This window comes from Salmo salar, chromosome 12 (genome assembly GCF_965601325.2).
Source record: "Salmo salar chromosome 12, fSalSal1, whole genome shotgun sequence".
Classification (NCBI taxonomy): domain Eukaryota; kingdom Metazoa; phylum Chordata; class Actinopteri; order Salmoniformes; family Salmonidae; genus Salmo; species Salmo salar.
The window spans coordinates 48,519,631-48,532,857 of NC_138302.1; positions in this window are offsets into that span (position 1 = coordinate 48,519,631).

The following is a 13,227-nucleotide window of genomic DNA, read 5'->3' on the forward strand; positions in this document are numbered from 1 at the left end:
GTAGCTAAAATGTTATATGACCACTACTGTTCTACACTTACAACTTGCAACAGACTTCGCCACATCTGTCTACCAAAGACAGACCAAAGACTAGACTACTGTTTGCTTCCCTGCTTCCAAAAACAAGCCTTTTCCTCAAAGTTGGATGTATTTTTGCCCACCAATACAGTATGAAGGAAGTATAAATGACGCTGTCTGCTGAAACATTCTCAAGCATCTGCTGTTACAATAACATAACCCCACAAAGCAGCTTCTACCCCATGACTGCACAGTTTCTCTATGGGGGAGGTCATATGACGCATTTCTCTCTCTCTGTGTGTGTGTTTATCACAGAGTGCACAAAAACCTACAGAGCAAAGACCATCCCTGGCACAGCTATGGACACCGTCGTTCTAGATTTGAACATCTGCAGGTATGTTGAATCCACACACATCCTTTGGCCCTTCTCTAGGTTTTGTGGTAAAGAAGTAATTATTTTTCTCAGAACTCACTGCAAGATTTGTGTGATTGACAGGGTTAAAGGGATAGTTCACCCAAATCACAAAATTACATTTTTGTTTGTTTCCTTAGGCTGGCAAGCAGTCTACAGACAAGGAGAGACCGCTAGATGGGGTGCTAGATTAAATCCGTATCACCAAAGTATCGCGGAAGAGCCACGTTAAAATGTAAAGATAATTTCCGACTGAGCCGACATTTGCAGCGTTTACCATTTTTTTATTTCACCTTTATTTAATCAGGTAGTCCAATTGAGAACAAGTTCTCATTTACAACTGTGACCTGGCAAAGATAAAGCAAAGCTGTGTGACACAAACAACACAGAGTTACACATGGGAAAAACAAATGTGCAGTCAATAACACAATAGAAATGTCTATATACAGTGTGTGCAAATGTAGTAAGATTAGGGAGGTAAGGCAATAAATAGGCCATAGTGGCGAAATAATTACAATTTAGCAATTAAACACTGGAGTGATAGATGTGCAGAAGATGAATGTGCAAGTAGAGATACTGGGGTGCAAAGGAGAAAACAAAAACAATAACAATATGGGGATGAGGTAGTTGGGTAGGCTATTTACAGATGGGCTGTGTACAGGGGCAATGTTCGGTAAGCTGCTCTGACAGCTGACACTTAAAGTTAGTGAGGGAGATATAAGACTCCACTCCAGTAATTAATTTTACAAAGACAGGGTCCAGATTGTCTAGCCCAGCTGATTTGTAGGGGTCCAGATTTTGCAGCTCTTTCAGAACATCAGCTATCTGGATTTGGGTGAAGGAGAAATGGGGAGGCTTGGGCAAGTTTCTGTGGGGGGTGCAGAGCTATTGACCGGGGTAGGGGTAGCCAGGTGGAAAGCCGTAGAAAAATGCTTATTGAAATTCTCGATTATCGTACATTTATCGGTGGGGACAGTGTTTCCTAGCCTCAGTGCAGTGGGCACCTGGGAGGAGGTGCTCTTATTCTCCATGGACTTTACAGTGTCCCAGAACTTTTTGGAGTTTGTGCTACAAGGTGCAAATTTCTGTTTGAAAAAGTTAGCCTTTGCTTTCCTAACTGCCTGTGTATATTGGTTCCTAACTTCCCTGAAAAGTTGCATATTGCGGGGGCTATTCGATGCTATTGCAGTACGCCACAGGATGTTTTTGTGCTGGTCAAGAGCAGTCAAGTCTGGAATGAACCAAGGGCTATATCTGTTCTTAGTTCTATATTTTTTGGAATGTGTCATGCTTATTGAAGATGGTGAGGAAAGCACTTTTAAAGAATAACCAGGCATAACCAGGAATAACCGGGAATGTAGTCTCTGCGACTGCGGGAACATTGCCTTTAATCACGCTACGGATTTATTAGAGCCCTTGGTTTTGGTTACCTACCTAGCCATAGTAATACAGTTATCCTCCAAACAGAGGGGATGGAAGTGACTGAACAAATACATTTCAGTCACTTCTCTTGAATATGTCTGCAAAAAACAATGTCAGTTTATTAGCCCTTTCATGAGTTTCAAATACCTCTAACGGTCGCCCCAGCGTGAGTGTGTTGGTCTGCCTCCATCACCACCAGCATCTTCAAAGGGAATTGGGACTTTGTCAGTGGACAAGGGGTCCTCAGATTCAGGGTTCTCAATGGCTGGGGGGCAGCTCCTCATTGTCACTGTCAGAATCTCATTCCTGACTTTCAGACTCATTGTCAGAATTGTAAAAAATCTCCAGAATTTCTGCAGTTGTGAGTTGTCTCCTTTTGAAAGACATTGCTAATGCTACAGCTTAGCTCACTAGCTACATACTTAAACAACAACACTGAATGGCTCAGAGTGGGAGTAAGAGGTTACGTGATTGACTGCCTGCACGTGCCATTTGTATCAATAAATCACTGTCAGAAAATGTTTTGTGTGGTAATTATTGATATATTTACGGTTTTATTCACGTTTTTCAAGTACCGGTGATAAATCATGCATTCCGATATTATGTGTGTAAAATACTTTTTTGAAGGTTGAACTGATTATGATGAGCTCAGCTAATTCCAGCTATGTGTGCAGCCATGTTTGTTGACATACAATGCATTCTGGGTTTCACGTAATCGTCTGTCGGACTAAGATGCTATAACAAAATGAAGTGAGTAAGGGTTGACTCATTTTTTGAGAACTTCAGGAAGTGAATGGTGGAATGTGAACGATGGTAGACGACACACCCCTTCAACATGCATACTATAAACAGACCAAACTCATCTTGTCTTCTCTTATTATCTTTGGTTTCTGTGAGGAAAAAAAGAATGGCGGCGCGCTGAAACGACTCATCGTCGAATTCTAGAAAGTGTTTTATTCAATTATTTCGATCAATGGTGAGCTCACCCGTGATGTGATTAATTATAAATAGTAATTGCTATTAACCTGTTAGGGCTAGGGGGCAGTATTGACACGGCTGGATAAAAAACATACCCGATTTAATCTGGTTACCACTCCTACCCAGTAACTAGAATATGCATATACTTATTACATATGGATAGAAAACACCCTAAAGTTTCTAAAACTGTTTGAATGGTGTCTGTGAGTATAACAGAACTCAAATGGCAGGTCAAAACCTGAGAGATTCCTTTACAGGAAGTGGCCTGTCTGACCATTTCTTGAACTTCTTTTCCATCTCTATCTTTTACTAAGGATCTCTGCTCTAACGTGACACTTCCCACGTCGTCCATAGGTGCTCAGAGCCCGGGAAAAAACAGAATGTCGTCATTCCAGCCCCAGGCTGAAACACATTATCGCCTTTCTCAAGTGGCCGATCAAGGGACTCTGGGCTTATGCGCGTGACCCGACCGCCCCCGCCTTTGTGATTTTTTCCTCTGTTTGCCGAAAAGGAGATTCCCTGTCGGAATATTATCGCTTTTCTACGAGAAAAATGGCGTAAAAATTGATTTTAAACAGCGGTTGACATGCTTCGAAGTACGGTAATGGAATATTTAGAATTTTATTGTCACGAATTGCGCCATGCGCGCGACACTTCTTTACCATTTCGGATAGTGTCTGGGACGCACGAACAAAACGCCGCTATTCGGATATAACGATGGATTATTTTGGACCAAACCAACATTTGTTATTGAAGTAGCAGTCCTGGGTGTGCATTCTGATGAAGACAACAAAAGGTAATGAAACTTTTATAATAGTAAATATGATTATGGTGAGTGCTAAACTTGCCGGGTGTCTAAATAGCGAGTCCGTGATGCCTGGGCTATGTACTTAGAATATTGCAAAATGTGCTTTCACCAACAAGCTATTTTAAAATCGGACATATCGAGTGCATAGAGGAGGTCTGTATCTATAATTCTTAAAATAATTGTTATGCTTTTTGTGAACGTTTATCGTGAGTAATTTAGTAAAATGTTAGCGAATTCCCCGGAAGTTTGCGGGGGGTATGCTAGTTCTGAACGTCACATGCTAATGTAAAAAGCTGGTTTTTGATATAAATATGAACTTGATTGAACAAAACATGCATGTATTGTATAACATAATGTCCTAGGGTTGTCATCTGATGAAGATCATCAAAGGTGAGTGCTGCATTTAGCTGTCTTCTGGGTTTTGGTGACATTATATGCTGGCTTGAAAAATGGGTGTCTGATTATTTCTGGCTTGGTACTCTGCTGACATAATCTAATGTTTTGCTTTCGTTGTAAAGCCTTTTTGAAATCGGACAGTGTGGTTAGATTAACGAGAGTCTTGTCTTTAAATAGCTGTAAAATAGTCATATGTTTGAGAAATTGAAGTAATAGGATTTTTAAGGTTTTGAAAATCGCGCCACAGGCTGCAAGTGGCTGTTACGTAGGTGGGACGAATTCGTCCCGCCTAGCCCAGAGAGGTTAACTAATTCATATTGTAGTTTATGTCAGCAGAGAGTTATAAAATATGACCGCTTGTGTTGCATCAATCTTTCCTCAGTTAGCGCTAGGACAAATGTAGCCTACATTAGTCCAGTTTGGATGATTGTGTAATGCTATAGATACTTCTGTGAATATCTGAACATTGCATCCAAAAATAACTGCTCACATTCTGGACATAACTTTGTAAAGACTGTGTTTGTGTAAATAGTATCTGAAAAAAGTGTGGCCAGCTCAAATGCTGATTATTGCGTCATTCGAAACGTGCCGTTCTAAATAAGCATTCTAATCACACGGGTGTGATCGTACGCTTCAGGGACCACTGTAGAACGATCACACCCGTATGATGGTATGATGGTACATGTGAAAGGGTTAAGAAGTTTTTTTAAATCTTTATTTTAACAGGGAAAACAGACTGAGACCTGGATCTCTTTTACGGCTGTGCCCTGTGTAAACATGTTGACATGTACAGTTTTAGGCATACAGACAAGAACATTTCAAACATACAAAACAAAGACACAATTCAACAGAAACAATCACAGACAACATCATATTGATCCTCCATAACATTTTTTAAATGGGCAAGGGACACCAGAGTGTCTAACTTAAGTTGGATCTGCAGTTTGTTCCATAAATAAGGTGCAAAGGAACTAAAGGCAGTCCTACCCAACTCTGTGGAGACCGCAGGAGTCTCTAATGTAATCCACATCTGTGCTCTGGTTTTAAAATTAGTATATCTAGTGGAAATTAATGATGATATATATGGAGGTAGTTTTAAAAGAAGTGCTTTTTAAATAAACAAGAGAGCATGTTGCGCTCGCCTCACAGATAGAGAGGCCCAACCCACATGTTGATATAGGATGAGTGGTGAGTGATGAGTTTTGTAACTATCACCTGTGATAAACCTGAGTGCACAATGGTAAATAGCATCCAGTGGTTTTAATGTGTTTGCCGATGCATGCATATAGATAATATCACCATAATCTAAAATGGACATAAAAGTAGCCTGCACAATTAGTTTTCTATTTACGAAGGACAAACCTTGTTTCTGTAAAGGAACCCTATCTTGAATTTGAGCTTTTTTCCCAATTCAGTAACATGTTTTTTAAAAGAAAGCCTATCCTCTAACCATACCCCTAAGTATTTATATGCAGAGACCTGTTTGATTTGAGTACCATCCAAGCTAGTGATTACAAAAGTGTTTCTAACTGAGAGTTTCGACCTAGAAAAAAACATGACATTTGTTTTCTTAGCGTTTAAAACAAGTTTAAGCTGAAAAATAGACCCCTGTAATATCCGAAAATCAGTCAAATAAATAAGATAATACAGTACATAAAAATAGAAATGTACCATCACACAGCCTAGTGAAAGTCTACACACCCCTTGCACAGTCTTCACATTTTGCTAAATCTAAAAAGGGATAAAAAAAATGTAATCTACAGAAAGAAAGTTCTAGAACATTTTCTAAATTAATTACAAATAAAAAAACAAAGAATGTCTTGATTGCGTATGTCTTCATACCCCAGAGTTAATACTTGGAGGAAGCACGTTTGGCAGCCATTACAGCTGTGAATCATTTCAAATAAGATTCTACCAACTTCGCACAACTCTTAGGGCAACACACTGAGTGTACAAAACATTAGGAACACCTTCCTAATATTGAGTTGCAGACACTTTTTCCCTCAGAATTGCCTCAATTTCGTCGGGGCATGGATTACAAGGTGTTGAAAGCGTTCCACATGGATGCTGGTCCATGTTGACTCCAATGCTTCCCACAGTTGTGTCAAGTTGGCTGGATGGACCATTCTTGATACACATGGGAAACTGTTGAGTGTAAAAAACCCAGCAGCGTTGCTATTCTTGACACACTCAAAACCGTGCACCTGGCACCTATTTCCATACCCCATTCAAAGGCACTTAAATATTTTGTCTTGCGCATTCACGCTATGAAAGGCACACATACACAATCCATGTCTCAGCCTCCCCTTCATCTACACTGATTGAAGTGGATTTAACAGGTGACATCAATAAGGGATCATAGTTTTCACCTGGTCAGTCTATGTCATGGAAAGAGCAGGTGTTCCTAAGGTTTTGTGCACTCCATTGTTTTTGTAAAAATTGATCAAGCTCAGTAAATTTGGATGGGAATCATTGATGACAGCAATATTCAAACCTTGTCTCCGATTTTCAAGCACATTTAAGTCAGCACTGAGACAAGACCACTCAGGAACACTCAACACCTCTTGGAAAGCCATTCTTGGTGTGTCTTTAGCCTAAAAATGTGTGTAATTGTCTCGCTGAAAAATAAAACTGTGGCAGGTTTTCCTTTAACTAATTTCCTGGGCTTTGCTCCTTTCATGTTTATTTTGATCCTGACAAACTCCCCAGTTCCTGCTGATGACAAGCATACCCATAACTTTCACACCCTGATTACTGACCTCTGCCTGCCGTTGACCTGTCGTTTCGCCAGCCCTCTGTTCAAGTAATAAACTTTTGTTATTTGGACACTGTCTGCATCTGGGTTTCTCCTGAAACGTGATAGTATGAACTGGCCATGACTGACCCAGCAGACTTGGACCAGCTCCGCAATGCAATCTCCTCCCAAGGAGCCACCATTGGAAAGCACAAGGAGTTGCTTCGTGGTCTTATGGAAGGGTTCCAGACCTTGGCTGAATGCCATGACTGAGCGTTGAACACATTGCTGGAGCAATTCCACGGGTTGTCTGTTAGGCAGCCTACCACAACGGTAACTTCCCAGCCTCCCTGGCCACTCCGATTTCCCGGGAACCCCGCTTACCTCCCCCAGAACGCTTCGATGGAGAGTCAGGCACCTGTCGGGCGTTTCTCGCTCAGTGTTCCCTCATCATCGAGCTACAGCCCTCCTCCTTCCCCTCAGACCGCTCTAAGATAGTATACCTCATCATGCTGATGTCCGGGAGGGATCTTGCCTGGGCTACGGCAGTATGGGAACAACAGTCGGCTGTATGCTTCAGTCTGGAGGAATTCATGGCGGAGGTGAAGAAAGTTTTCGATTGTACATTGTCCGGGAGAGAGGCTGCCCAGAAGTTACTCCAGCTTCGGCAAGACTCCCGCAGTATGGCAGACTATGCAGTGGATTTCCGCACGTTGGCAGCTGAGAGTGCCTGGAACCCAGAAGCGCTTTTCGACATGTTCCTGCACAGAGTATCGGCGGAAGTAAAGGACGAGCTTGCAGCCCGGGAACTACCGATGGATCTCGACTCGCTCATCGCCTTGACCATTCGGATCGATGGGCAACTACGGGAGCGTAGGAAGTAGAGGAGGTCCCCGATCCTGGAAGTCCCCGATGGCCACATTGCTGAGAGAACCCGAGGCTACCTGAGTTCCCCCGAGAGTCTCCAAAGTCTGCCAATTCACCTCTTCCCGAGACGATGCAACTAGGCAGAGCCAGGCTGTCCCCAGCCAAACGGATATACAGGCTTCACACGAAGAGTTGCCTGTATTGCGGGACCTACTGTTCATTTTGTGGCCACCTGTCCACTAAAAGACCAGGCTCACCGGTAGGAGCGAGTACTCTGGTGGGCCATTAGGATAACTTTTCCTCTCCCCTTACTCGCACCCCTTTTCATGCCATCTTGCTGTGGGAGAATCAGTCAAAATCTCTCTGGGTACTCATTGACTAGGGCCGATGAGAGCTTTATGGAAGCTACCCTGGCGTTCGAGCTGGGCATCCCCACTCAGCCCCTCTCCATTCCCATGGACACTAGAGCGCTGGACAGGCGCTCTATAGGCCGGGTCACCCACAATACCACCCCCATCAAGAAGTTTCGAGGTATTGCTCGCCTGAGGTAGAGTACCTGTAGACCACACTATCTACTGAGAGTTCTCATCTATATTATTCGAAGCCGTCTATTTACCACCACAGAATGAAGCTGGCACTAAGATCGCACTCAACCAACTCTATAAGGCCATAACCAAAGAAGAAAATGCTCACCCAGAAGCAGTGCTCCTAGTGGCCGGGGACTTTAATGCAGGCAAATGTACATTCTTGTTAATCTAACTGCACTGTCCAATTTACAGTAGCTATTACAGTGAAAGAATACCATGCTATTGTTTGAGGAGAGTGCACAATTTTGAACATGACAGTTATTAATAAACAAATTAGGCACATTTGGGCAGTCTTGATACAACATTTTAACAGAAATGCAATGGTTAATTGGATCAGTCTAAAACTTTGCACATGCACTGCTGCCATCTACTGGCCAAAATCCAAACTACACCTGGGCTGGAATAATACATTATGCCTTTACTCTTGCATTTCAAAGATGATGGTACAAAAAAATACAAAAGAACGGTTGTTTTTGTCTTTGTATTATCTTTTACCAGATATATTGTGTTATATTCTACTACATTCCTTTCACATTTCCATAAACTTCAAAGTGTTTCCTTTCCAATTGTATTAAGAATATGCATATCCTTGCCTCAGGGCCTGAGCTACAGGCAGTTAGATTTGGGTATGTCATTTTAGGCGAAAATGAGATGCATACAAGGCTCTACCCCACCCTCCATTTGCCAAATCTGACCATAATTCTATCATCCTGATTCCTGCTTACAAGTCAAATCTAAAGCAGGAAGTACCTGTGACTCGCTCAATACGGAAGTGGTCAGATGACGCAGATGCTACACTACAGGACTGTTTTGCTAGCACAGACTGGAATAAGTTCCGGGATTCATCCAATGGCATTGAGAAGTACAACACCTCAGTCATCGGCTTCATCAGTAAGTGCATCGATGACGACGTCCCCACAGTGACTGTACGTACATATCCCAACCAGAAGCCATGGATTACAGGCAACATCCGCATCGCGCTAAAGGCTAGAGCTGCCGCTTTCAAGGAATGGGAGACTAATCCAGATGCTTATAAGAAATCTCGCTATGCCCTCAGACGAACCATCAAACAAGCAAAGTGTCAATACAGGATTAAGATTGAATCCTATTACACCGGCTCTGATGCTCGTCGGATGTGGCAGGGCTTGAAAACTATTGCGGATTACAAAGGGGAACCCAGACGCGAGCTGCTCAGTGACGCGAGCCTACCAGACGTGCTAAATGCCTTTTATGCTCGCTTCGAGGCAAGCAACACTGAAGCATGTACAAGAGCACCAGCTGTTTTGGATGACTGTGATAACGCTCTCGGTAGCCGATATGAACAAAACCTTTAAACAGGTCAACATTCACAAAGCCGCTGGGCCAGACGTATTACCAGGACATGTACTCAAAGCATGCGCAGACCAACTGGCAAGTGTCTTCACCGACATTTTCAACCTCTCCCTGACCGAGTCTGTAATACCTACATGTTTCAAGCAGACCACCATAGTCCCTGTGCCCAAGAAAGCGAAGGTAACCTGCCTAAATGATTACCACCCTGTGGCATTCATGTCGGTAGCCATGAAGTGCTTTGAAAGGCTGGTCATGGCTCACATCAACAGCATCCACCCGGACACACTAGACCCACTCCAATTTCCATACGGCTCCAATAGATCCGCAGATGATGCAATCTCAATCAAACTCCACACTGCCATTTCTCACCTGGACAAAAGGAACACCTATGTGAGAGTGCTGTTCATTGACTCCAGCTCAGCGTTCAACACCATAGTGCCCACGAAAATCATCACTAAGTTAAGGACTCTGGGACTAAACACCTCCCTCTGCAACTGGATCCTGGACTTCCTGACGGGCTGTCCCCCAGGTGGTAAGAGTAGGCAACAACACATTTGCCATGCTGATCCTTAACACTGGGGCCCCTCAGGGGTGTGTACTTAGTCCCCTCCTGTACTCCCTGTTCACCCACGATTGCGTGGCCAAACACGACTCCAACACCATCATTAAGTTTGCTGACGACACAACAGTGGTAGGCCTGATCACCGACAATGATGAGATGGCCTATAGGGAGGAGGTCAGAGAACTGTCAGTGTGGTGCCAGGACGACAACTTCTCCCTCAATGTGAGCAAGACAAAGGAGCTGATCGTGGAGCTGATCGTGGACTACAGGAAAAGGCGGGCCGAACAGGCCCCCATTAACGGGGCTGTAGTGGAGCGGGTCGAGAGTTTCAAGTTCCTTGTTGTCCACATCACCAACGATCTATCATGGTCCAAACATACCAAGACAGTCGTGAAGAGGGCACGACAAAACCTTTTCCCCCTCAGGAGACTGAAAAGATTTGGCATGGGTCCCTAGATCCTCAAAAGGTTCTACAGCTTCTACCCCCAAGTCATAAGACTGCTGAATAATTAATAAAATCGCCACCGGACAATTTACATTGACCCCCCACCTCCATTTTTGTGCACTGCTGCTACTCGCTGTTTATTATCTATGCATAGTCACTTCACCCCCACCTACATGTACAAATTACCTCAACTAACCTGTACCCCCGCACACTGACTTGGTACCGGTGCCCCGTGTATATAGCCTCGTTATTGTTATTCTTATCGTGTTATTTTTTATTGTTACTTTTTATTGTAGTCTACTTGGTAAATATTTTCTTAACTCTTCTTGAACTGCACTGTTGGTTAAGGGCTTGTAAGTAAGCATTTCACGGTAAAGTCTACACTTGTATCCGGTGCATGGGACAAATAAAGCTGGATTTGATTTGATCAACCTACGTGTGTCAGGGAACCACAGTGAGACGATCCAATTCCTGCTTATTAAGTCTCCTCAGGTTCCCGTGGTATTGGGATTCTCTTTGCTCCAGCGACACAATATCCTTATTAACTGGTCTGCTGGTGCCATCATGGGCTGGAGCCCGTTCTGCCATGCTCATTGCCTGAAGTCAGCGCAGCCTAACCCGGGGCATCTTCCTCGGGGCTCGGAAGTTGTTCCGGAGCTCTCTGCTAGTCCCGCGGACCTCCGTGAGGTGTTCAGTAAGGCCCGGGCCACTTCGCTTCCGCCCACCGACCCTATGACTGCGGGATCGACCTTCTCCCAGGCACCACTCTGCTCCGGGCACGACTGAGACCTACATTGAGGACTCCCTAGCTGCAGGGTTCATCCACCCTTCTGCCTCCCCCACTGGCGCAGGGTTTTCCTTTGTGGAGAAAGATAAAACCCTGTGCCCGTGCATCAACTACCGGGGGCTCAACTGACATCACGGTGAAGAACTGCTACCCGCTACCACTCATCTCCTTGGCCTTCGAGCCGCTCCAGGGGGCCACCATGTTCTCCAAGCTGGACCTACGGAGCGCCTACCACCTGGTGCGGATATGGGAAGGGGACAGGTGTAAGACTGCCTTCAACACGGCCAGCAGTCTCTATGGTATCTGGTCATGCCATTTGGCCTTACCAACGCCCCTGCTGTGTTCCAGGCTCTGGTGAATGATGTTCTCCGCAACATGTTGAACCGATTCGTCTTCGTCTACCTTGACGACATCCTCGTTTGCTCCTGCTCCGCACAAGAACACATGCTCCATGTCTGACATGTTCTCCAACACCTCCTGGAGAACCAACTTTTTGTGAAAGCAGAGAAGTGCGAATTCCATCGCTCCACCATCCCCTTCCTGGGTTACATCATCGCTGCAGTGAGTGTACAGATGGATCCCGAAAAGGTGAGAGCAGTGGTGGATTGGCCCCAGCCTATGTCCAGAGTGCAACAGCAACGTTTCCTGGGATACGTCAACTTTTATCGCCAATTTATCCGGGGTTACAGAAACTTGGCTTCCCCCCTGTCTGCATTCACCCCTCCTAAGGCTCCATTCATGTGGTCCCCAGCTGATAACCAGGCATTCCGGGATCTCAGACACCATTTCACCACAGCTCCCACCTTGGTTCATCCTGACCCGCCCCGCCAGTTCGTGGTGGAGGCCGATGCTTCGGATGTTGGAGTGGGAGCTCTCCTGTCCCAGTGTTCTGCCCTTGACCTCAAGTTACATCCTGGCGCCTTCTTCTCCCATCACCTCAACGCCACGGAGAGAACTTACGATGTGGGGAATCGCGTGCTTCTCACGGTGAAGATGGTATTGGAGGAGTGGAGGCACTGGCTGGAGGGGGCGGAACATCCGTTCATTGTGTTGACAGACCACAAAAACCTGGAATATCCCAAACAGTTCAATGATATTAAGCTATATGTATTTGTATTTACATTAGACTATAGCCTGCAAATTGGTATACCACGTAGTCGTAGGCCTATTAGGCTATACTATTGTTTGTTTCTGAACTGGCCGAATGGCAGAGCTATCATTCAGCTGTCCTTCAGCACCACAAGTTGATTCATCTTCTTTAACATCATTGTGTGATGCTGGCACTGTCCTTTCAGTACCACGAAGGGCTCCAATCGTTTAAAATAACACTCATCAAGATCTGTTGCCTACGCCTAATAGTCCTCCTCATCACTTATTATTGTTGTTGCCAGTAGAAGAGTATCACTTCTCACAATGGTGCTTGTTTAGTAAAGTTAGATCAAAGCTGAGTCAATGCTTGATTCAATGCTTGCAAGATCACATAATGATTCATTAGTATTTTACATAAGAGAACCAAATATAATAGTATAGGATAGTAGGCCTATAACGTTACTGTTACACCAAAAACACCTAATTTCTAACGAGATTTTAGGATGGTTAGCAATTTTAGTCTCAATTTTCTTCTCATGGCCCAAACTCAGCAGAGCTTATGTGCTTTCATTAAAACAAAATACAAGAAGACTAAGAGTTTGTTAACACCATCTGCTCTAATTCGCTCACAAAGCAGTAATTCAAGATCTAAATGCATATTCCCATGAAACTGATTGAGATCAATCAAACGATTGGCATGCCGATGCAGTTTCACCAGTAAAACGTGAAGAATTATCATTTAGGCTTGACAACTATATATACAGAAGTATGTGGACAACCTTTCAAATTA